The sequence below is a fragment of the Phyllopteryx taeniolatus genome, chromosome 6 (assembly GCF_024500385.1).
Source record: "Phyllopteryx taeniolatus isolate TA_2022b chromosome 6, UOR_Ptae_1.2, whole genome shotgun sequence".
Classification (NCBI taxonomy): domain Eukaryota; kingdom Metazoa; phylum Chordata; class Actinopteri; order Syngnathiformes; family Syngnathidae; genus Phyllopteryx; species Phyllopteryx taeniolatus.
Genome location: NC_084507.1, coordinates 1,916,514 through 1,942,017, shown reverse-complemented (window position 1 = coordinate 1,942,017; position 25,504 = coordinate 1,916,514). Strand labels below are relative to the sequence as shown.

Below are 25,504 nucleotides of genomic sequence, written 5' to 3'. Positions count from 1 at the left end.
GTACCCCGCCTCCTGCCCGAAGATAGCTGGGATAGGTTCCGGCACTCCCACGACCCTTGTGAGGATAAGCGGCTCAGAAAATGGATGGATATTCTGTTTTTATTTATGTTTCACACAAGGTCCCAACTTCATTGGAATTGGGGTTGTAAGAGCACACCACAGAATGCTCAATGAGGTAAAGAAAAATCCTGGCGTCAGTTTAAGACTTACAGAACTCTCTGGCAAATGCTAAAATCTCTGGATAATCTATGATAAGTAAATATTAAACAACAATGGGTGAATCACAGAGAAAGTCACTGTTGTCCAAAAAAAAATTCTTCAGGGTTCAAGTAAGCAAAAGAGCTTCCAGATGTTATCAAGAGGTACTGGCAAACTATTGAGTGTCCATGAAACCAAATTTGAGTTGTTTGGACGAAACATACAATGCTATTTTTAGGTAAAAAAGGCAGAGCACACCACCATCAAAACCTCATCACAACTGTGAAGTATGATTTAGGTGGCATAATGGTTTGGGACTACTTTTCTGCCTCAGGGCCACCGCTACCATCTATGGAAAAGTAGTGTATGAAAGTAAGTAAGTAGTATGAAAAGTCTTAATGGTTTTTAATGCTGTTCTGAAATGCTTGAAATGTTTAATTTGAATCCCATTAAAATAAAATTAAATGTGTTTCGCCTGGTCCTTCATGTTTTCTTTAAAAAAAAATTTACCCTTCTTACAAATTCTGCCTGGTTAATCAAACATATGAGCACAACTGTGTGTTTTCTAATTTACTCAATAAAAGTAGGGCTTTTAATTTCAAAATAAGAACAAGTAAATTTAAAAAAGGATTATGTGATCAAATAAAACTAACAAAATACAGATGTACTTCATGTTTTGATCATATGGGTCGAAGCAAAACACAATTTTTTTTTAATGTACAGTACATCCTGTATATAAAATGGCTTGGGAAATTTCCTGAGAAAGAATGTAATTTTTTATTTTTTTAACTTTGTCTCAGTATGTCTGTGTGGCTTGAGAGAAAAAAACTGTCAGTGATTATGTATAGGTCTGCTCCTTTCTCCCTGCTTCAATTGTCCAAGTTCTTTTGTCCATCCATCAATTTTCAACACCGCTTATCCTGGTTAGGGTCACGGGACGCTGGAGCCTATGCCAGCTTCGGGCGAAAGGCGGACTACACCCTGAACTGGTCGCCAGTCAGTCGCAGGGCACATATAGACACGGACAACCATTCGCACTCACATTCACACCGTCACTGAGTGGGAATTGAACCCACGCTGCCTGCACCAAAGTCAGGCGAGTGTACCACTACACCATCAGTGACTAGTTCTTTTGTACTTTTTCTAATAAAAGCTTAGCAACATGATGATATTAATTATTAAACGGTACGACCCTGCCAAATCTGGTAAAAGCCATGGTCACAGCAAACATTTGGAAATTTGTGGTTGAATATATTTCTGCATTATTTTAGACATTACAATGGCACAGATTATGCCCTAAAATATCAAAATTTTTTGCATGTGAAATAATTATTACAGTTCCATCTTTGCTGGTAACTTTGCCCCTTTAGATATTGTATTCCAAATGAGACAGAGCGACCAAATGGCTGTAGCATCAGTGTTGTCGTATTCTTGGTTTTAGCACCTCTGCCATGAGCAACGAGGTTCCATGTCATGATGGAGAAATTTGATAACTCCACTATTGTCCCTTTTACAACTACAGTAAAGTGAAGCTAGAGGGAGGCTCCACATGCAGCAGGGACCCTCTCTGGCCTGGTACAAGATGTCAGCTCCCCTGCTGTAATGCACAGCCGTAGGATGCAAAGAGGCAGGCAGTAGTGAATGCTGGCTGGGCTCAGACTAGCTGTCAGGGGCAGTGCTGTTTATAAACTGTATGCTAAGTGAGCCGCCCTGGAAGCTAACAAAGCTATGTGGTATGACGTGTTTGAGATCTGTCCATTTCAGTGAGGGGTCCAAAGGAAGCGGCTGTGTTAGTGGAGCTTGCTCATTCGTGCTAACCTGATTTTTTCAAAGTTCTGCCAGGGTGGTAGCAGGTCTGTTGTGCTGCAACATGTTCCTGCTAACATCCATCTGTCATTCTGAGCTCTGAGCCCAGCATCTCTCACCTAACGTAATGTTTTTATTATATGCCTCAATATGGGTGCTACAGCATTTTGTGTGGTATGGCCAGACCGTCAGAGAAGAGGAGCACTGGGGGTGTTTGGATCTGTACAACTTGTTCATAATGAGCATCCATCTGTTCCGAACATGCTGCCCTCACTGGCTGTAACTTATGTGATGACATTTGTAAATGGATGTAAAGGAGATTACATTAACACACGTAGAGAACTATTGATACATCTTTGTTGGGATACAAATCAATGGATTGGTAATTGAAAAAGGGTAATAGCTGTCAAACAGATCCAAATTGTCCTTAAGGCGATGTTTACACTACGTTCCTGGAGGCCACAGCAGCCCCGTTTCAGGCCAATGTGGACAAAACAGGGATGGGTGTGAGACAACGCGAAGGGACGGTACGGGCAAAAGTGATAGGCCATGATCTTAGCTGTTCCCAGTGTTGCGCTCTTCTGGACGGAGATGTCATGTTGTGAAGTCAATGGAAACACCTGTTAGTGTACCGCACTATAGAGGCATACTGTAAACATGTAGGTGATGTGTGTCAAACTCATTTTTATCGTGGGCCACTGTAGTCACAGTTTCCCTCAGATGGCGGTTATAACTGAAACCATAAATAAGTTTGATCGCCTCATTATATTATTACATAACCATGGCAAATTGCTGGATAACTAGTTTTGAAATCAGAAGTCAAGAATAATATTTTGTTCAGCTATTAGTTACTGTAAAAATGGGTTTGGTAACAAAAAATTGCTTGCAATATTTCAAAGTTATTATTACATATGACAATTTTTTATTTTGGTACAGATTTTAGCAAGAATCATACAAATTGATACACATGATTTGCTTTCGCGGGCCACATAAAATGATGTGGCGTGCCGGATCTGGCCCCTGGGCCTTGAGTTTGACACCTGTGATGTAGGTAATGAAAAAAGCAATTACCTTTTCACGTCTCTGAATTTTCTGACTACAGTACAGTGGACACAATGAATCTGCTTAGGTTGGGCTGCACTTGTTGCATTACCGCTTACCTCATTGTCAAACGGACAATGGTCTACGAAGGTTCCATCCATCCATTTTCAACACCGCTTATCCTGGTTAGGGTCGCGGGGTGCTGGAGCCTATCCCAGCTGACTTCAGGCGTAAGGCGGACTACACCCTGAACTGGTTGTCAGTCAGTCGCAGGGCACATATAGACACGGACAACCATTCACGCTCACATTCACACCGTCACTGAGTGGGAACTGAACCCACACTGCCTGCAACAAAGTCAGGCAAGTGTACTACTACACCATCAGTGACTCCCGTCTATGAAGGTTCGCAATGAAATTAATCTGAAATACCTAGTTAGTCTTACACTATACCTCGCCTTTCTCCTCTTCCTCTTCAACCACCTCTTACGCTCCATCTTTCTCTCTGATTGTCTCTAGTCTTAGTGAAACTTCAACAACCACTGCTCCCTGAACTGGCTTACATTGTTTTTTTCATATCATTAGCCATACAGCGGCACGGTGACGGACTGGTTAGCACATCTGCTTCACTGTTCTGAGGACTGGGGTTCAAATCCCGGCCCTGCCTGTGTGGAGTTTGCATGTTCTCCTCATGCCTGCGTGGGTTTTCTCCGGGTACTCCGGATTCCTCCCACATCCCAACAACTTGCGTGGTAGGTTGATTGAAGACTCTAAATTGCCCATAGGTGTAAACGTGAGTACGAATGGTTGTTTGTTTATACGTGCCTGGCGACCAGTTCTCTCGCCCGAAGATAGCTGGGATAGGCTCCAGCACGCCCGCGACCCGCATGAGGAGAAGCGGTACAGAAAATGGATGCATGGATGGATGGCATTAGCCACAAGTGTGATTAATTCTGAGTTGCTGTGTTTATGTTGAGAAAGCTGTGCTTTATTTGAGTTAGACTTTTGCTACATGTGTTTATCATTATGCAACACAAGTGCATCAGAGTGCAAAATGTGTTTTAATTGGTGAAAATATGTCTCTAACTAGGTGAAAAGTGCTTAAGATCCGACCAAAAGAGTGATCAATTCAATAAGTGGGCTCAGGGCACTGAGGCACTTTGTGTTTTAGCAATTGAGAAATATTGTAAAACATGACCAAGAACATGGTTGACCGTATTTCATCTGAAATGCATAATTGTTCTTTGTCTTATACCTCCTCTCTCTCCTCTTCGTCCTTGACTACCTTTTATTCTTAATCTGCCTCTTTCTCTTGGTTCTCGCTATCCATAGAGAAACTTCAACAACTAGGGCTCCCTGAACTGGCTTCATTAGCCACAAGTGTGATCAGTTTCAAGTTGCGGTATTTATGTTGAGACAATTTTGCTTTAACTGAGTTTCACATTTGGCACCTGTTCTCACCAATATACCAAACAAGTGCATCAGAGTGTAAAATGTGTTTTAGTGGGTGAAAATATGTTTTCAAGTTGTGTCTAACTAGGTGCAAAGTGCTTAAGGTTCAACTAAAAGGGTGACCAATTCAATAAGTGGGTTCAGGGCATTGAGCATTTGGTTCAGACATGAGGGTTTTTGTGTTTTAACAATTGAGAAATACTGTAACGTAACTAAATCTGAGAGTACGTAATAGTATCACAACTTGGAGGTGAGACGGGATACTGTATGTATTCCCTCTGCCACTCTTTTAAAACCAAGTGTGTGACTGTATGTGTGTGTGTGTGTGTGTGTGTGTGGTTGTCTGTGGTTGTGTGTGTGTCTCTGTGTGTGTGTCTCTGTGTGTGTATGTGTGTGTGTGTGTGTGTGTGTGTGTGTGTGAGAGAGAGAGAGAGAGAGAGGTGGGGGGGAGAGCATCTATGTGAACGCACTGAATGGCTCTTCTTTCATGTTTTGGTACAAAAGATTGATTAGGGACCGTGTTGTTGAGAACTAATATTTTCAAACATTTATTGAGTGGCAGAATGTTGTACAATGTTATTTAAATTGGAAAAATATATTTTTAAATCCCCACCTTGGGCCGTCACCTTATTGTGGTGGAGAGGTTTGTGTGTCCCAATGATCCTAGGAGCTAAGTTGTCTGGGGCTTTATGCCCCTGGCAGGGTCAGCCATGAGAAACAGGTCCTTGGTGAGGGACCAGACAAAACATGGCTCAAAGACCCCTTATGATGACGACAAACAATGGATTTGGTTTTCCCTTGCCCGGACGCGGGTGACCGGGGCCCCCCTCTGGAGCCAGGCCTGGTGGTGGGGCTCGAAGGCGAGCGCCTGGTGGCTGGGCCTGCACCCATGGGGCCCAACCGGGCACAGCCCGAAAGGGTAACGTGGGTCCCCCTTCCCATGGGCTCACCACCTGTGGGAGGGGCCATTGGGGTCGGATGCAGTGTGAGCTGGGCGGTGGCCGAAGGCGGGGACCTTGGCGATCCGATCCCCAGCTACAGAAGCTGGCTCTACGGACGTGGAATGTCACCTCTCTGGCAGGGAAGGACCCCGAGCTGGTGTGTGAGGTTGAGAAGTTCCGACTAGATATAGTCGGACTGGCCTCCACACACAGCTTGGGCTCTGGTACCAGTCCTCTCGAGAGGGGTTGGACTCTCTTCCACTCTGGACTTACCCACGGTGAGAGGCGCCGAGCAGGTGTGGGTATACTTATTGCCCCCCGGCTTGGCGCCTGTACGTTGGGGTTCCCCTCAGTAGACGAGAGGGTAGCCTCCCTCCGCCTTCGGGTGGGGGGACGGGTCCTGACTGTTGTTTGTGCCTATGCACCAAACAGCAGTTCAGAGTACCCACCCTTTTTGGAGTCCTTGGAGGGGGTGCTGGAGAGCGCTCCCGCCGGGGACTCCATCGTTCTGCTGGGAGACTTCAATGCTCACGTGGGCAATGACAGTGAGACCTGGAAGGGGGTGAATGGGAAAAACGACCCCCCCCCCCCCCCTCCCGATCAGAACGGTGTTCTGTTATTGGACTTCTGTGCTCATCACGGATTGTCCATAACGAACACCATGTTCAAGCATAAGGGTGTCCACACGTGCACTTGGCACATGGACACCCTGGTCAACTTTGTGGTCGTGTCATCGGACTTGCGGCCGCATGTCTTGGACACTCGGGTGAAGAGAGGGGCGGAGCTGTCAACTGATCACCACCTGGTGGTGAGTTGGCTCCGATAGTGGGGGTAGATGCCGGTCCGACGTGGCAGGCCCAAACGTATTGTGAGGGTCTGCTGGGAACGTCTGGCAGAATCCCCTGTCAGAAGGAGTTTCAACTCCCACCTCCGATAGAACTTTGCTCATGTTCCGGGGGAGGAGGGGGACATCGAGTCCGAGTGGACTATGTTCCGCGCCTCCATTGCTGAGGCGGACGACCGGAGCTGTGGCCGTAAGGTGGTCGGTGCCTGTCGTGGCGGCAATCCCCGAACCCGTTGGTGGACACCAATGGTGAGGGATGCCATCAAGCTGAAGAAGGAGTCCTTACGGGCTTTTTTGGCCGGTGGGACTCCTGAGGCAGCTGATGGGTACCGGCTGGCCAAGCGGAATGCAGCTTTGGTGGTCGCTGAAGCAAAAACTCGGGTATGGGAGGAGTTCGGTGAGGCCATGGAAAAAGACTTCCGGACGACTTCGAGGAAATTCTGGTCCACCATCCGGCGTCTCAGGAGAGGAAAGCAGTGCACCACCAACACTGTGTATAGTGGGGATGGGTCGCTGCTGACCTCGACGTTGTGAGTCGGTGGGGAGAATACTTCAAAGACCTCCTCAATTACACCGACACGCCTTCCCATGAGGAAGCAGAGTGTGGGTTTGAGGTCACCAAGGTGGTTAAAAAGCTCCTCTGTGGCAAGGCCCCGGGGGTGGATGAGATTCGTCCGGAGTTCCTAAAGGCTCTGGATGTTGTGGGGCTGTCCTGGTTGACACGCCTCTGCAACATCGCATGGACATCGGGCACAGTGCCTCTGGATTGGCAGACTGGGGTGGTGGTCCCCCTTTTTAAGAAAGGGGACCGGAGGGTGTTTTCCAACTACAGGGGGATCACACTCCGCAGCCTCCCTGGTAAGGTCTATTAAGTGGTGCTGGAGTGGTGGGTCCGTCGGGAAGTCAAATCTCAGATTCAGGAGGAGTTCAGTAGGTTTTCATCCGTGTATTTATATATATATATATATATACCTTGACAGCCAGTCCATGAGAAAAAATATGCCTACTCTAAACCGGTCTACGGTGCAAAAAAGGTTGGGGAACACTGAGTTACAACATACAGTACGTCACTTGATGTAAGCGGTTTCCGGATAGCTATCAAATGTAGAGACTGAACAAAATCAACTAAAGAGACTTTTTTTTTTTTTTTTTGATCAAGATGGCGCCTACCAGTGTGGTCGCCTCGGTTACACGCTCTCTAGTATTGTTTTTGTTTTTGTGTTTTTTGTTCGTCTTTGGGGACATTACATGACTCACTTGCACAAGGGGAGACATCAAGGAGGCTACTCCGGACTTTCTTTCACCAACTTTCGCAAATCCGCTCAGTTTTTCCCCCGAGGTACTCACAGGAGTGGCGTCCGCGGTTTTCGGCGCATGGAGGCGGAGGCGACGCCACAGAGGGAAGCGAGCTGGCATCCAGGTGAAACTCCGCAAGAGAGGATACAGATTGGCGTTCCCGTCGATCCACCTCGCGAATGTACGCTTCCTACCCAACAAAATGGACGAGCTTCATCTCCTGTTAAAGACCAGTAAAGACTTCGGACGTTCCGCCGCCATGTGCTTTACGGAGACCTGGCTTTGCGACTCTGTACCCGATGGCGCCGTCATACTTCCCGGCTTCCATATTCACCGAGCAGACCGCGACATGGAATCATCGGGGAAAACAAAAGGTGGCGGGATTGCTTCTATATCAACGAAAAATTGTGTACGGACCTCACAGAGCTCAGCACACACTGCAGCCCGCATTTGGAGTCGCTGTTTTTGAACTGTAAGCCATTCTACTCGCCACGTGAGTTCGCATCATTCATTCTCGCTGGCGCGTACATCCCGCATCAAGCTAACATGAACGTCGCACTGCTAACGCTCGCCGAACAAGTCAACGAAATGGAAAAAAAACACCCCGACTCACCCCTCATTATTCTCGGGGACTTTAACAAAGCTAAACTCAACCACGAACTCCCTAAATACGAGCAGCACATCGACTGTCCTACCACGGAAAATAACATTTTAGACCACTGCTATACTACGGTAAAAACGCATACCGTGCTATACCTCGCGCAGCTCTGGGCTTGTCTGATCACTGCTTAATTCACTTAATACCGACGTACAGGCAAGAACTTAAATGTGGGAAGCCTACAGTGAAAACAGTGAAAAAGTGGACCAATGAAGCAAAGATGGAACTTCAAAGCTGTTTAGACTGCACAGACTGGAGTGTCTTTGAAAATTCAGCTGGCAGCCTGGATGAATATACGGACACTGTCACATCCTATATCAGTTTCTGTGAAGATGTGTGTGTACCAACAAAGTCATTTCGCACATTCAATAACAACAAGCCGTGGTTCCCTGCCAAACTTAAGCAGCTTCGCCAAGCTAAGGAGGACGCATATCAGAGCGGGGACAGGGCCCTGTGTAATCAAGCTAGAAACCAGCTGACTAAAGAAATTAACATTGCAAAGAGAAACTATGCAGCAAAGTTGGAAAAACAGTTTGCGCTAACGACTCCAAATCAGTCTGGCATGCATTCCAATCGCTGACTAATTACAAGCAACGATCCCCCCCAAGCTGAGAACAATAGCACACTAGCCAACGACTTGCATACCTTCTTCTGCAGATTTGAAAAGGACACTTTCACACCCCACACCCACCCAGCCGCACCACAGACCACAATCACACTTCTGACTTCTGCGTTTAACATCCACGAACAGGATGTGAGACGCATCTTCAAACAACTAAAGATTAACAAAGCGGCAGGCCCAGACCATGTGTCCCCATCCTGCCTCATTGTCTGCGCGGACCAGCTCGCGCCAGTCTTCACTCAGATCTTCAATAGATCTCTGGAACTGTGCGAAGTACCATCCTGTTTCAAACGCTCCACCATCATTCCACCATTTAAATGACTACAGGCCTGTCGCCTTGACATCTGTGATTATGAAGTCCTTTGAACGTCTTGTGCTGCACCACCTCAAGAGCGTCACAGGTCCCCTGCTGAACCCCCTGCGGTTTGCCTCCCGAGCGAACAGGTCTGCGGATGATTCAGTCAACTTGGGACTGCACTTCATCCTAGAACACCTCGACAGTGCAGGGACCTACGCGAGGATCCTGTTCGTGGACTTCAGCTCAGCGTTCAACACCATCATCCCTGAACTCCTTTCATCCAAGCTTCTCCAGCTCAGCGTCTCACCTGCCATCTGCCAGTGGATTTACAGCTTCCTGACAGGCAGGACACAGCAGGTGAGGCTGGGAGAGACCACCTCATCCACACGCAGCATCAGCACTGGGGCGCCCCAAGGTTGTGTCCTCTCTCCGCTGCTCTTCTCTCTCTACACGAACGACTGCACCTCAGCGCACCCGGCTGTCAAACTCCTGAAGTTTGCAGATGACACCACTGTCATCGGCCTCATCAAGGACGGTGACGAGTCTGCATATCGACAGGAAGTGGAGCGGCTGGAGCTGTGGTGCGGCCGACACAACCTAGAGCTAAACACGCTCAAGACTGTAGAGATGATCTTGAACATCAGAGGCATCCTTCGCCACAGCTGCCCCTCACGTTGTCCAGCTGCCTTGTGTCAACCGTCGAGACCTTCAAGTTCCTGGGAATTACAGTCTCTCAGAACCTGAAGTGGGCGACCAACATCAACTCCGTCTTCAAAAAGGCCCAGCAGAGGATGTACTTCCTGCGGCTTCTGAGAAAGCACGGCCTGCCACAGGAGCTGCTGAGGCAGTTCTACACAGCGGTCATCGAATCAGTCCTGTGTTCTTCCATCACAGTCTGGTTTGGTGCTGCTACAAAAAAGGCCAAACTCCGACTGCAATGGACAATCAAACCTGCTAAAAGGATTGTCGGTACCCCCCTACCCACCCTTGAGGACTTGCACACTGCCAGAACTAAGACAAGAGCGTGCAAAATCCTCTCGGACCCTCCACATCCCGGTCACCAGCTCTTCCAGCTCCTTCCCTCAGGTAGGCGCTACCAATCAATGCAAACTAGAACTAGCAGACATTCCAACAGCTTCTTCCCTCTTGCAATCAACTTTTTAAACACCTAACCTACAATTCCATTACAACATGCTGGCAATTTTTTGACTTGAGTTCGTTGTCACATTTCTGTGGGGCCAATTATATATTACTCGTGTACTCACTGTAGTAGTCTCACCAGGCTGCATTATTTGTATATCTGTTGTTGACCAATACTGGCCACTCATGCCAGAGTAGGATCTGCTCCATTTGTACACTGATTGAGGAGTATCTGCAACATTTGCACAATCAACATTGTCCCAGATTATCGCACTACTCGTCACTTTAAACTGCATACACTCCTTGAAGTCTCGACGCCCTTTGCACAATGGTCATTGCACCGGACTATTGCAATATTAGTCATTCAAACTGCTCTAAGTGCTAGAGGACACTGTATCTTTTGTACAATTGTCAAAAAAAAATATATATATTTTTTTTTTAAATGTACCGGCATTACCAGAGAACTATCAACCCTTTATTGCTCAGTGACTTTTATTTATTTATTTTTGGTCAATGTCTTTTTGTCTCAAAAGTGTTCTCTGTCATTTGACTGTCTGTTGTCGTACTAGAGCGGCTCCAACTACCGGAGACAAATTCCTTGTGTGTGTTTTTTTACATACTTGGCAAATAAAGATGATTCAGATTTTTATCCCAAAAAATGCAACTTAAAGTGCTTTACATGAATTTAAAACCCAGGTGAGGAAACACTATCTCACGGACCAGACCATAGGCCGTGGCCACAGGCCAACAGGATGGAGGCCACAGCCTGCACGCATGGCGACTGTGAACCCTTTGAGGCATGATCACGAACCACGGCCCCCCGAAGCTCCCAGTGCAAAGGGCTCACTCTGAGGATACAATAAATATTAATGAAAGAATGAAAATAAAAGTCAAATAAAAGCTAAGATAAGTAAAAGTAAGTAAGTAAAATTAATACAATTTGTTAAAAGCTAAATTAAAAAATGTTGGTCTTGACCCTTTTCTTAAAAAACAAGAATATTCTCTGCACCCCTGAGGTTCTCCATCAGGCTGTTCCACAAACAGGGGCCGTAAAACTGAAACGCTGCCTCACCGTGAGGGCGTGTCCTGACTTTAGGGATGAGACTAAAAGACCAGATCCAGAGGACCTCAGCGCTTGCGAGGGCTCCTAAGGTAAAAGGATTTATGAGCGATAGGAATGCCCAAGACCATTGAGACATTTAAAGACCAGTAAAAATACCCTTAATATCAATTCTGAAACACACAGGTTGCCAATGTAGCAATTATAAAATCAGTGTAATGTGCTCCCACCTTCTGGACACATGCTGCCGATTTCTGTTGTAATTCTAAGGTTGACATACTCTTTTTGGGGAGACCAGAAAACAGGGCATTATAGTCAACAATGTCATTAGAGATTAAAGCGTCTCTGCGTTGGTCCCAGAGAGAAAGGGGTGGACTCCTGCTATGTTCTTCAAATGATAAAAACCTATTGCTGTTAAATTTTAAAATTAAGGATAAACATGAGCTCACAGTCTATAATAACTCCGAGTTTTTTCACTTTTGGTGAGGAATTTAAAGGTAGTGCTGTTACTTTAGTTAAAAGTTTCTCTCTCAGGGGCCACAGGACCGATGACTAAAACTTCATTGTCATCCTAGTTAAGATGGAGAAACCTCTCTGTCATCCAGGATTATATGTCTAAAAATACAGTTAAAAAGACCATCCATTAGACTGGTTTCATCAGGAGACACAGAGATGTACAGCTGTATATATCGACAGCTTACTGTAGCTGTGGAAGTTCACGCCTTGCCTCCTGGAGACACTGCCAAGATGGAGTTTGTACAAAATGACTAATAAATGGCCAAACCACATGTTAAATCATAGAGTTTCAAAGAGCATGTATCTAAGTTTACCATAAAAGTTCTCTCAGTGAGATAGGACAAAAACCATTTGTCTGCAACATAAAAGAGGCCAACCAGATGTTTTGGTCTATTTAAAAGTCTACATATATCAAAATCATCGCTTCGATACAACAGAACTAACACCATTTGTTTATTGTAATCAATATATTCCTCCAGCTGACGCTCTTGGTCCTCACTGAAAACTAGCCTGTTTTTGACTACTTCTCCAGTAACATCTTGCTCATTTATTTTTGAGCAACATCTGTAATTTAGATCCAAGAACTTGGCAGTCCCCCGGATGGACTTGGGTGGTTGAGATAACCAACTCCAAAGAGAATGTGACGTTCAATCCCAACTGGAATTTTGTGCTACATCAAGGATAACAAATTTATAACAAATATTTAGTTAGATAACAATCTAAATTTGTAGCTTTCCTTTCAAACTTCTTCAGGGTAAAACGTTTTGTTATAAACCCATTGTGTGAAAATCTAGAATAAATATTGAGGAGCTGAATATTTAGAATTTGACATGAAAAACACAAAACATCAAGTGCAGCAGTCTTGCTCCAGAGAAGACTGTAGGTGAGCTATGATACCATTTTCATAAATGGCTAGACCACAAGTTGAGAGACAATAAGTACCCACTGGTGGCAAGGTATAATAAGTGTGACAACCAACCCGTGTGAAAACCAACCCCATTTCCCATAACTGCAGTGGCAGTCCTAGCTTGAAAGCCAATTTCATTGTGCTGTTGTTTTGTTCTACCGTGGGTGTGGATGGTGTTCGGTGTGGTGATAGCCTACCTGTTTCCACAAGTGGCAGGCTTGAGATGAGTAAGTGTCTGGGGCTGTTGATCAATGGAAGGGTCTCATTTTCGGCTAGTTAATTGTGTTTCCGACTGTTCATTGTACAACTCAACGTTGCCATGACACTCCCAGTCACTTTAACAACGAGCTACCTTTAGTTCCTCCGACACAAACAGAGATCCTTGAACAACGAAGATACTTCAATGGCTTTGATAAAATCTCACATCAACATTTATTAGCAAAATTCTTGAAGACCCCTTATGTCTCCACAAGGGGCGTAAATTCCCCATACAAACACCAATGATGTAAAAGAAGGCACAGGGGTGTACCTTACCATCCTCCGGGTATCGCTGGGAAAGCACCGCGCCAACTCCTCCCTCCGATGTATCAACCTCAACAATAAATGGTCTATGTGGGTCTGGATGGACCAGGACAGGAGCAGAGGAAAACAGTCTCTTTAGTTTAGTTGATTTTGTTCAGTCTCTCTACATTTGATAGCAATCTGGAAGCCGCTTACAACATCTAGTGACGTACTGTATGTTGTAACTCAGTGTTCCCGAACCTTTTTTGCACCGCAGACTGGTTTAGAGTAGGCATATTTTTTCTCATGGACAGGCTGTCAAGGTATATATATATATATATATATATAAAACACAGCAAAAATAAATGAACACAACTGGCTTAACAATGAATGTTAAATACAACAACTCACCATAACCCATAACGCATCCAGGAGGCATCCTAAACAAATTGCCCGAGTCACTTCATCTGGCTCCTCTCAATGTGGAGGAGCAGCGGCTCGACTCTGAGCCCCTCCCGGATGTCCAAGCTTCTCACCCTATTGCTAAGCGAGAGCCCGGACACCCTGCGGAGGAAACTCATTTCGGGCGCTTGTATATCCTCATAGGTGAGGATAGGAATGTAGATCGACTGGTAAATAGAGAGCTTCGCCTTTCGGCTTAGCTCCTTCTTTACCACAACGGACCGATACAAAGAACTCATCACCGCAGACGCTGCGCCGATCCGCCTGTTGATCTCCCATTCCATTCTTCCCTCACTCATGAACAAGACCCCAAGATACTTGAACTCCTCCACTTGGGGCAGGATCTCATCCCCGACCCGGAGAGGGCACGCCACCCTTTTCCGACTGACAACTTTCAAGCCTGATAAAATAGAACGAACACGACGCCGTGATGGCAGGTGTCTGCTGTGACAGCCAGACATCAAAGTCTGCCTGTGTCACACAATGCGACCATGCACACTATAGAAACGCTAGTGTCATCCATTGACACTCTTTTCAAACGTCTTAGAGGCATTTGTGATGCAAGCAATACAAAATTGAGCTGACAAAACCCGTTCATGTAAGCGGAAATGAATCTGCAAGCACTTACTTCATGTGGGATGAAGTGGCTCTCTTCTTTCCTCAAGGAGGCCTTTCAATGACCAAATCATGGTCTCAGATTTGGAGGTGCTGATTCTCATCCCAGCCTCTTCACACTCGGCTGCGAACCGCTCCAATGAGAGTTTTAGATCCCGGCTTGATGAAGCCAACAGAACCACATCATCTGCAAAAAGCAAAAATGCAGTACTGAGGCCACCAAACCGGACCCCCTCTATGCCTCGGCTGGAGAGGACCTTGGACCACTGGCCCACAATCCAGTCCTTCTTCTCCTTGGCCCAGTTGAAACGCTTCCTACGTTGGCTCAGGCTCAGAAGTGGCTTGACCCGAGGAACCCGACAGTTGTAGCCCATCTCCCGGATGCGGCTGAATGTGGTAGTTTTTGAATTTGTGACTCCCGCCTCATTCCACTCTTTCTGGTTCTCTGCTAGATTCTTCAATCTTCTCTGTTTGATAATCCGCTGAAGCCCACAGTCTTCTCTTTTGCTGGTGCATCTTCTCCTGCCACTTTTTGTCCTTCCACTAGACTTTCCATTTATATGTTTGGACCCAGCACTCTGTGAACAGCCACCTCCTTAGCTATGAACTTTTGTGGCTTACCCATCCTATGGAGGGTATCAATGATGGTCTTCTGGCCAGTTGTCAAGTCTGCAGTCTTCCCCATATTGAACCCAACTGAGACAATTGAACCAAACTGAAGCAATTTAATGACACCTGAGGAAACCTGTGCATGTGCCTTGAGTTGAGTATATGATTAGTGTGTGACACTCAGTTTAACACATTTATGGCTTGTAAATTTTGGGCTGATTTCTTCACACTATTCAACTTCTTTGAATTCCTGAGTTTGTGGGTTTTATTAGCTGGAAGCCCAAATTATGTAAAAAAATAAACAAATAAACACTTGAAATTGTTTAAATGGTGGGCCCTGAATCTATAATCTATGAAAGTTTAACTTTTTGGATGGAATTATGGAAATAAATAAACCTTTACATGATATTCGAATGTTTGGGAAATCGTCTGTAGATCGCTATGACCTGTTTCTAGTAATGCCACAACTCTCTTCTGAACATTAAGGCCTTATTGTTTTCGCTGTTCTCACACTTTTACAATTTTTGGTGTGGCCCTAGTACTACTTCATATGGTGGTAAGTGAATGACCTCTACAAAACAATTGTTGTGAGTGAAAGGAGTGTTGGTAATGAACAAAAGAGGGTGTGTGAAGGTTGCACTTCCACAGACATTTTGTACAGCAGACGTTTTGACTTGTCTCAGCATGAAAAAACACAGGTGTAATTAAATTAATGATAGCTAAATCACATTTAGCTCATTGAAATAAGCGATTTATGGGTGTCGCATAATTTCAGTAAGTGAGTAGGACAAGTTGTACAGGCAGTACATTTTACTGATTTATTTAATGATTCTCACCTAGTCAGTTTTCACCGACATTAACTTACACTTCCAGCTTAATAAAGAAGCCAAAAGCACAGGAACAGAAGAAAATGATGACAAGTGAAATGATCATCCAAGCTTCGAGCGCAGAAAATAGTGCTAAAGTTCTCTCATCCTATCTTTTGCCTTCTATATGTTGGCACTATGTACTAGAATCCATTGAAGTTTAAACTTAAAGCATTGATGATTCATTCAGTTGCATGTATCTTTTATGAGGTTTGCAGACTTAGATATTAAAATGACTTTGGAGGTTTTATGTTTTTTTAATTCATATTTAAAAGAATATAACAACTATGTAAGATGGCATTTTATGGCCATGACGTGAAATGGTTGCAATTCTATTCATTAGTTGGTCAAGCAGATTTGTCATCGCTGTGAGTCTACCAAGTAATCAATCACACACAAAGCATTTGGATTAGAGGATACAGGGCTAGAAATGACAAAATAGTGTAAATACACATGGTTAACTTGCTCGGGCACAAGTTGAACGGAGGTCCTGAGACATTACAGTAATGTAATCTCGCTTTCTAAAGTTGGTTTCTAACACAGCAGAAAATTGGTACTCAAGTTGATGTGTTGTCTTTTAATGTGGTTCAGATTGTAAAGTAAAAGTTGTTGCACTGTATAGTGTTGCTGTGTTTCCTGTCTGATGCAGTGAATGACTTGTTGGTACACCACACCTCATATTTTCTTTGTTTGCAGTACATCTATTGAACTATAGTGAACAGTGAATAATTTCCATGTTACGGCAATGCAACATAAAAAAAAATATTGTATTGGATAATCTTAATTTATTCCTTATAACCTTATTTGGAGTGTATAGCAGGGTCATTGTTAATTCATGTCAATTCATTGTTCACTTGAATACATTTTACCTTGCCTAACAGATAATTTTAATATGATTCGTTTATGAGGATGCATACATGCCCAAACATGATATACAGGGTTCATTACAACGTGACTTCTTCACCCCCACAATTTAACGATACAGTTGTTTTCCTCTCCTCTTTCAAAGCAAGAATAATAATCTGTGAAGCCAAAACAAATTCATTCCATACTACAGTATCTCATCTCCTTTGGCATACACCCTTCAGTTCTTCAAGAAACTGTATGTGCATGCGTGTGTGCGTGCTTGTAACTCTTGGGACAGAGTCTTAACAGCAGGAGGCTATAACCAGCACTGTCCACACTCTGTGATCACCACTGTTTATGGCTGCATAAAAGTTGCACACATGCACACGGACACGCACACATCTCACAACATCACATCTCTTTTACCCTCACTTTCAAACACACTCACACATTTATAGCTGCTGTCTGTCTCAGAAGCTGTGTAATTATTGCCGTCTGGTCTGGGGCTCTTATCAGTATTGTGACAGAAATGGCTGACAGATACACACACCGACACATCATGATATACACATTTGCGGTCTCTGGCACCCTTTGTCAATTTTCTTTCTCTTTTCCTCATTATTTGTATACTTTTCCAGTCTCGGCCATGTTTGGTGCTTCCCCTGAGGCGGTTAGGGTGAGGTGGTGCGTCAGAGCTCGCCCTGCCAAGCCATGTGCCAATTCAGGAGATTGGCATTGAAGCCAGACATGAGCTCATCGGCCCAGCTGGGCAGACAGCCCATTACAATGCTCAGCAGGGCCCTACCACAGGGGTGAAAAGAGCTCCATACATGCTGATGATCCACTCTTTCGCTCTGTGTACCTCTCTCTCTTCCTTCCCATTTGTCATCTTTTCTTATCTTCCTCCTTCTCTTCCTCTACCTCTCATTTTGTCTCTTCCTTGATCAGTCATTTTAAGTGTGATTTACACTCAGACTGATACACATTGACATGCCGGCCAATCCCCTTTTTCTTGTTTTTCTCCTTTCAGACCTGGACACTATTTTACTTCAGTAGGTGCTATGGTGTCATTGCAGTGATTCCTGCGGCAATAAGAGAATGAGGGGTGTTTTTGTTTTTTTTCAAATGAAAAGGTGGATGCAAGGTGTGTCTCCCTGTGTACTTCTTTTGAGACCTAAATCTGTATAATACACATTGTGGGAATGTGCATCCTTTTGGGAATAAAACTAAACTAAAAATCAGTAGTCTGGGTCAGGCTTGTTGTGTGGTTTGTGTGTGTATGTGTGTGTGTGTGCGTGTGTGTGCAAAACACACTTGTAGAGACAGGATATGACAGTACTGTAGCCAGAAAAAAAAATAATACGATGTGGCATGCCAGATGTTTTTATTGAATGTGACTCTCTGTGGTTTGCAATCTAACTGGCAAGAGAGGCATGCATTTTACTCAGCCTTCTGCTGAAGACACGGAGCTAACAGTTAAACCTTAAACAGATTATTTGACTCGGCTCGTTTTGGTCTCTGTAGCTGTTCAGCTTTGTCAGCTAGGAGATGGATGGAGGTTAATTTATGAATATTATAAGAAGTGGTAACTTTGCTTATCGCAATACCGCTTATCCTGTTCAGGGTCACAGGGTGCCGGAGGCTGTCCCAGCCGACTCTGGGCAAAAGGCAGACTACACCCTGAACTGGTCACTGGTCAGTCGCAGGGCACATATAGACACAGACAACCATTCACACTCAGATTCACACCACCACTAAGTGGGAACTGAACCCATGCTGCCTGCGCCAAAGTCAAGCAAATGTACCACTCCACCATCAGTGACCTAATTTATCTCGATAAAAATTCATATTTGTGTGCACATTGACAAATCTCCTTTGCAAGCAATGGCCCACATTTCTGGAGTACCTGTATTTTATATAACTCAAGACGCATGAAAGTGATTTGATAGATTTAACCAAACAAATGTAAATTACAGTTCTTACTGTATTTTGTATACGTAATCTTTCTACGTAATTTTTAAGCAGACTTCATAACACCCTACCTCTCGCCTGCAGTTAGCTGGGATAGGCTCCAGCATACCTAGTGAGGATAAGCAGTGTAGAAAATGGAAGGATTAATTCTTTTGACCTATGACGCTGGTTCTGCTAATACCTGAAATTATTTCAGCATGATATTGAATCACAAATTATATTTGTCGTTTCTGTTATTGACAATGCTGTTGGAAGACAAATACCGTAGTTTACCTTGCATGTAGCCTCGAAACCTTTTCCCCCATTAAAAAAAAAAAACGACCCTGCGTGATGGCCAAATACAGTTCTGTATAGTGCAAAAAAAAATGTCAACTTGTAGTAGTTTGTCTACCTGAGTGTTGAATGTAATGTCCGTCAAATACAACAGTAGAAAATAAAGAGTGCAACCACATGATTGCTTTTACTACGGATGCAAACTTTCTTCCTGTGCGGTCAATGCCTTTGCATTATTGCATTGTAGTGACTGACGTGCTGTCCAATTTGTACTGTACTTCACTTAACACTATTAGTTTTGTTTTTTTCATTGTTTCATCATTCATTCATACTATTTCCTGTGTATTCATTCCTTCCACAATCCAAAAACATGCATTTTAGGTCAATTGGTAACTCAAAAGGTCTTCATGGTTGTTTGTCTTTGTGTCCTGCGACTGGCTCCAGCTCACTTGTGACCCTGCTGAGGATAGATGGATGGATGGAAGTTGTCCTCATTTACTTATCAATGTAATGATAATGACTACAAATGCTAAAGAATGGTAAAATAGTCCTGATGTACTACAATCATTCTCGGGTGTTGAAATTCTGAATTTCCTAGTGTCTTAAGCAGTAACATCCTATTGCACATGATTAGTAATTGTTACAGTTTTGTTGAGTGTCCATTCATCATTATCATCATCATTGCTAAGCTCCATTATTTGTATTTTCGCTCCTGCTCTCTTCATATCCATCCATCCATTTTCTGAACCGCTTATCCTCAAGCGGGTCGCGGGAGTGCTGGAGCCTATCCCAGCTAACTTCGTACACGCTGGACTGTTCGCCAGTCAATCACAGGGCACATACAAACAAACAACCATTCGCGCTCACATTCACACCTACGGGCAATTTAGAGTCTTCAATTAACCTACCATGTTTTTGGGATGTGGGAGGAAACCGGAGTGCCCGGAGAAAACCCACCCAGGCACGGGGAGAACATGCAAACGCCACACAGGCGGAGCCGGGATTTGAACCCCGGTCCTCAGAACTGTGAGGCAGATGTACTAACCAGTCTTCCACCATTCCGCATCTTCATATCCAACCACTAAAAAAAAAAGTCCCCTGTATGGAAGTTTTTTGTTTTGTTTTCTTTTAACACTGAAGCATAGTCATCCTGAAACTAAAAGCCAGCATGTCTAAACATGCATTCAACGCAGGAATAATGCAAACCACCATAACAATCTCTACAAGGAAAGTAGGATTCATAGCATTCTACATTTTACTGTGCACCTCTGAGTATATCAAAATCAGTGCCAGATTTTGAACCATCTTGTAATCTTGGAGATCTAGGAGATCGGATCATTGAACAGGTATAATCTTTCAATTACATTGGAACACTGATAATTTCGGACAGTCGCAATAAAAAGGAAATCCACAGAAGAATTGCACTGGCAAAAGGATGCTTTCAGAATTTGTTCACTGACAGAAAATTATCGTCGGAGTTAAAAACTCGCCTACTCTTTGTATGGCCATTGTTGACATATGGATGTGAGCCCGAGACGTTCTCGGCGGAAACGCCGAGAAATATTGCAGCAGCAGAAATGTAGTTTTAACGACACATGTTCAAGATCTCCTTTATTGACAGAATCACATTTACGACATCCAAATCAAGAAAGACCGGTAATGACAACAACTGAATGAGGTCAACTCAAATTTATTGGATATTACATCAGAAAAGGTAAAATGGAGGATTTTTTTTTTTTGCCTTGTAGGGAGAATAGAAGGAAAGAAGGCATGAAGTGGTCAGAGGAAAACATATCTTAATCATTTTCAACCCAATTTCAACAGTGCAAGAGTGCTCTGGAGAACTGCCAGAGACCGTGAAAAGTGGCACCACATTACCCAAACATGGTTCGCCTCAAGCCCGGATCTGGTTTGGCACTGACGACGACGAGGTGCACCTCTGTGTCCCCTCATGTTTTCTAACAGAATGAGGCAATGGACTGATATACAAACAGACCATATAAATGAACATCTTTTTTTTATGATTATTTTTAAATTATGGGAGAATGAATTCGCCTTTTCCCAGCAGAGACACAAGATGGCGCTGTATATCATGTCACCCAACCCACCACAGAGCCTCTAAGGGGGACCCCAATCCTCGTTTTTTGTTCAATGAGAGGGAGATGATAAAAACCTTTTTGGGACCTTTATGTAGTGCAGTTTTTTTCATGGCCTCATCTCAATATCTTTAAAACCAAACGAAAAGTTGTGCTTAGCAAGTGCACGAGACAAGTGGATAGCATTAAGTGACCGATTAAGTGTGTGCGTGTGTTTGCGCACGCGCGTGCGTGCGTGTCCGCAGACTGCAGCCATGGAGGAGGGTGCATTTGGTATTCAGCAGGGCCTGGTATTTATCTGTCTGCTGGCTGTCTAGTCTGGTCTGGCCTGTTAGTGGTGTCACACTGCATGCTCCCTAGGGGACTAAATTGACGCTCCAGACAGACTGTGCGTGTCTGAGTGTACGTGCATTGTTTGGTGGTGTTGGGATGTTTGTGAGTAGCAAAAGAGAGAATCCATGGGAATAAGAATACATGGAATATGCATATATGACCAGTTCATTTGTCAAAATGAAAAGACAACATAAACATAAAAAAATACAATAAAACAATGCAATGCTAAATATATAATGGTTTTAAACCAACCTTTTTAAATATATATATTTTTAAATGCTTCATGGTTTTATGAGGTGAAGTGTGTTATGTGACAACAAATCCATGAATGCATTTTTAAATATTGCTAGCCTTGTATAACTTTTAACTTTTTTAGTCAGTGTAAGTGTGTGTGTATGTGTGTGTGCGTGCGCGCGCGTGCATGCGCCCACTGTATAAGTAAATATTTATTGAGCATAATCATTGATGCAACACTTATTTAAAGATTTTTCATTTTGCTTTCTCGGGGTTCATTTCATTTTACTGCTGTGTGAAAACATTAAACCAACCTGGTGAAGATAAATATGATATTAAAATATTCAACATTTTGATGACTAGTCATTTATTTTCCCTCACAGGATGAATGAAACACCCATCGTTACGTAAACCCATCTGTCGGTGGGTCTATCTATCTATCTATCTATCTATCTATCTATCTATCTATCTATCTATCTATCTATCTATCTACCTATCTATCTATCTACCTATCTATCTATCTATCTATCTATCTATCTATCTATCTATCTATCTATCTGTCTGTCTGTCTGTCTGTCTGTCTGTCTATCTGTCTGTCTGTCTCTCTGTCTGTCAATATCTATTTTCTTTTTTTTTTTTATCTGCCCCTGTGCCAATTATTTTTTAAGGACCACTTGTAAGCACTATTTATGGTTTAGAGAGCACAGTTTGACTGGTCCAAAGTGGCATTCTGAGTCTCTCTAAGATTTGAATAACCTAGTTTATTTTTAGACTGTAGACAGTACTGTAATAGAGTGAACAGTATTTGTACAGTATGTGTGTTTAGATGCAGCCATTTGCAGTTTGCCTGATTCAGAAGGGATACAGTGGGTTAAAGGGGACATTGGGGGTCATACCTCTCTGCAGCACATGTGGCCCTGAACCACAAGACTGGTGCGGGGGTCAACTCAAGGTTGCCTTCTTCAAAGGCCTTCTTCATTGGTTGAGGCCAGCCATAACAAGGGAGTGAAACTTGAAGCGGTCTTCCCTCCCCCAAAAAACACACCAGGCCAGCCCTCTTCTTCCTCCTCCCCTCTGGTCTGCCCTCCCAGAGCCATTGTCAACCACAACCCGGACGTCTGCTACTCTTCTGACTCAAATCAACGCTTTCAGCCAACATCCCTCCCACCCCACACTCCCCTTCCCCTGCTAGTCAGACACACACATGCATACTTATTTATATTACTAACTGTCCCGTACTTTGAATGCACTGCACTTTTTACTTTTACTTGAGTATTCATGTGAAGAAGGATCGGCCCAAGGGAGTGTGCTTACTTTACAGACTTCAAAAAACAGCAGCTTTGTCATGCAGCTCTTAAATGGTGACTGCCCACACTTATTATATATATATTTCAGCCCATTTCTAACTTGAGAAAAGACCTTGCAGTAAGTTGCAGATGTTTCCGTTGTTTTGCCAGTGGATATGGCAACATTAGCGCTATCCTATGGTGTCGCACATGCAAACACAATCACTAAGTCTGGTCAGCAAACAGCTTCTTCATGAAATCATTTAAGTGAATAAAGCAAAAAATGTTTCTGTGGGGCCCAATATATGATTGTTGGTTTTTGGGCAGTTGAAATTGAACTGGTGGCAGGTGTGCGTGTCGACTCCTATATATTATTATTTTTTTATTTTATTTGATGTTCATGCTCTGATTAAAAAAAAATATCTGACTACTCTTACTCAAGTAAATATTTGGATGACTACTTTTTACTTTTACTTGAGTCATATTATTGTAAAGTAACAGTACTCTTACTTGAGTAGAATATTTGGCTACTCTACCCACTTCTGGTTACAAGTTACCCTGTTTAATATGTGTAACTATACCAATGACTTTCTCAAAGTAATATAACTAATTCCATTGCATTACATTTTGATTACTTTTCTTAATTTCGAATAAATGCATCACCTTGGATGTTTCCTTGAAAAAGTGGATTCACACCATAGATCATTATTTTGGAATTAACCATAGATTTTTTCTTTACACAAATAATACACTGATAACAAGACATGATGAAATATCAATACATTTGTTGCATTATGTGGAGAGCGTGTGGAAAACCATACCATGTTGACCTAATGACAAATCATGCATATATATATATATATATATATATATATCTCCATTTTCCGTACCGCTTATTCTCACTAGGGTCGCAGGGGTGCTGGAGCCTATCCCAGCTATCTTCGGGCGAGAGGCGGGCAGAGTTGGGTAGAGTACCCAAATATTGTACTCAAGTAAGAGTACTGTTATATTTGAATAATATGGCTCAAGTAAAAGTAAAAAGTAGTTATCCAAATATTTACTTGAGTAAGAGTAAGAAAGTACTCAATGAAAAAAACTACTCAAGTAAAGAGTAACTTGTGAGTAACTTCAGATTTTTTTTTTTAAATCAGAGCATGAACATAAAATAAAATGAAAAAAATAATAATATATGGGAGTCGACACACACCTTCCACCATTTCAATCTTTAACTGCCCAAAAAACAACAACACATACATTGGGCCCTACAGAAACATTATTTGCTTGATTCACTTAAATGACTTCATGAAGAACCGACTTAGTGATTGTGTGCATGTGTGCGACACCATAGGGATAATGCTAATGTTGCCATATCCACTGTCAAAACAACAATAGAAACATCTGCAACTTACCGCAATGTGTTTTCTCAAGTTAGAAGTGGGCTGAAATATCCAAGTTTGGACAGTCACAATTGAAGAGCTGCATGACAAAGCTGGTGTTCTTTGGTCTTTAAACACACTCGCTCGGCTGTTTTTTTCTATCTCAAAATGAGTCATTTTGATTGGCTCGCGAAGGCTACGTGTGCGGTCATGTGACTGCCTTGTGTCGTCTGATTGGTGAATTGGAGTCAAATGACATTAGTGATCCCGTTTGATTGGTGCAACGGGCACCCTATGCGGAAGTCGAAAATGGAGTCTAAAAATAGGCACGCACACGCAAGAATGAATAAATAAAAGTAGCGAAAGGCATGTCGATCATTTTAACGGAGTAAAAGTATCGATCTTTCTTCATATAAATACTCAAGTAAAAGTAAAAAGTACAGTGCCTTTAAAGTACTCTGACTAGTATAGATTATGAAAAATGTTACTTGAGTAAATGTAACGGAATAAATGTAGCGCGTTACGACCCACCTCTGGAGGCGGGATACACCCTGAACTGGCCGCCAGCCAATCGCAGGGCACAAATAAACAACTATTCGCACTCACACTCACTCACTCACACACACACACACACACATGTGTGTGTGTGTCTGTGGCAACCCAGATAAGTGAATGTTCCATATAAAAAGGGCAACATTATGAAGATGAAACCATTCGAAAGTCAAATTTCTATGTGTTCTTTTGTGTAACTATGAGTCTAACCTTTTCAAAATCATGTTTGAGACGGAATGGCACATGACCAGAGAGGCAATCACAAGGCTCGGCTTTAGAAGGAAATAGCGTATAAACAAAACAACAAGGTTTTACGGCTATTTTTCCAATGAAATTAAAATTATAATCATGGGAATTGTGTATTTAATTACACATTTTCTCCCAGCAATGCAATAGATTACATTTACATAAATTTTGTAATTAAATTACATAATCTTGTTACATGGAATGAGTTCCTCCCCAACACTGCACACAAACATACATACGGTTCATGTAGCTTACGGTTCATTGTATAGCTATAAATGCAAAACAATTTATAAAATACATTTGTTTTTAAAATCTTTGATTATTTAGATATGAATTGAAGGATGTATGTGATGCAGACATAAGTTTACTACAATAGTGTCAAGGAACAACTGTGAGCAAGCGTTGTGGTTCGTTGAAGAGTACTGCGTTGGACTTGGCACAGAGAGATTCGTTTCATGTC

General features: G+C 43.2%; 1 protein-coding gene across 6 annotated transcripts in view; it reads left to right on the top strand.

The window, feature by feature from the left end:
* The window catches only part of LOC133479539 (low-density lipoprotein receptor class A domain-containing protein 4-like), a 263,673-nt gene that overhangs the window by 163,698 nt on the left and 74,471 nt on the right, over positions 1 to 25,504 (top strand). The window lies entirely within an intron of this gene.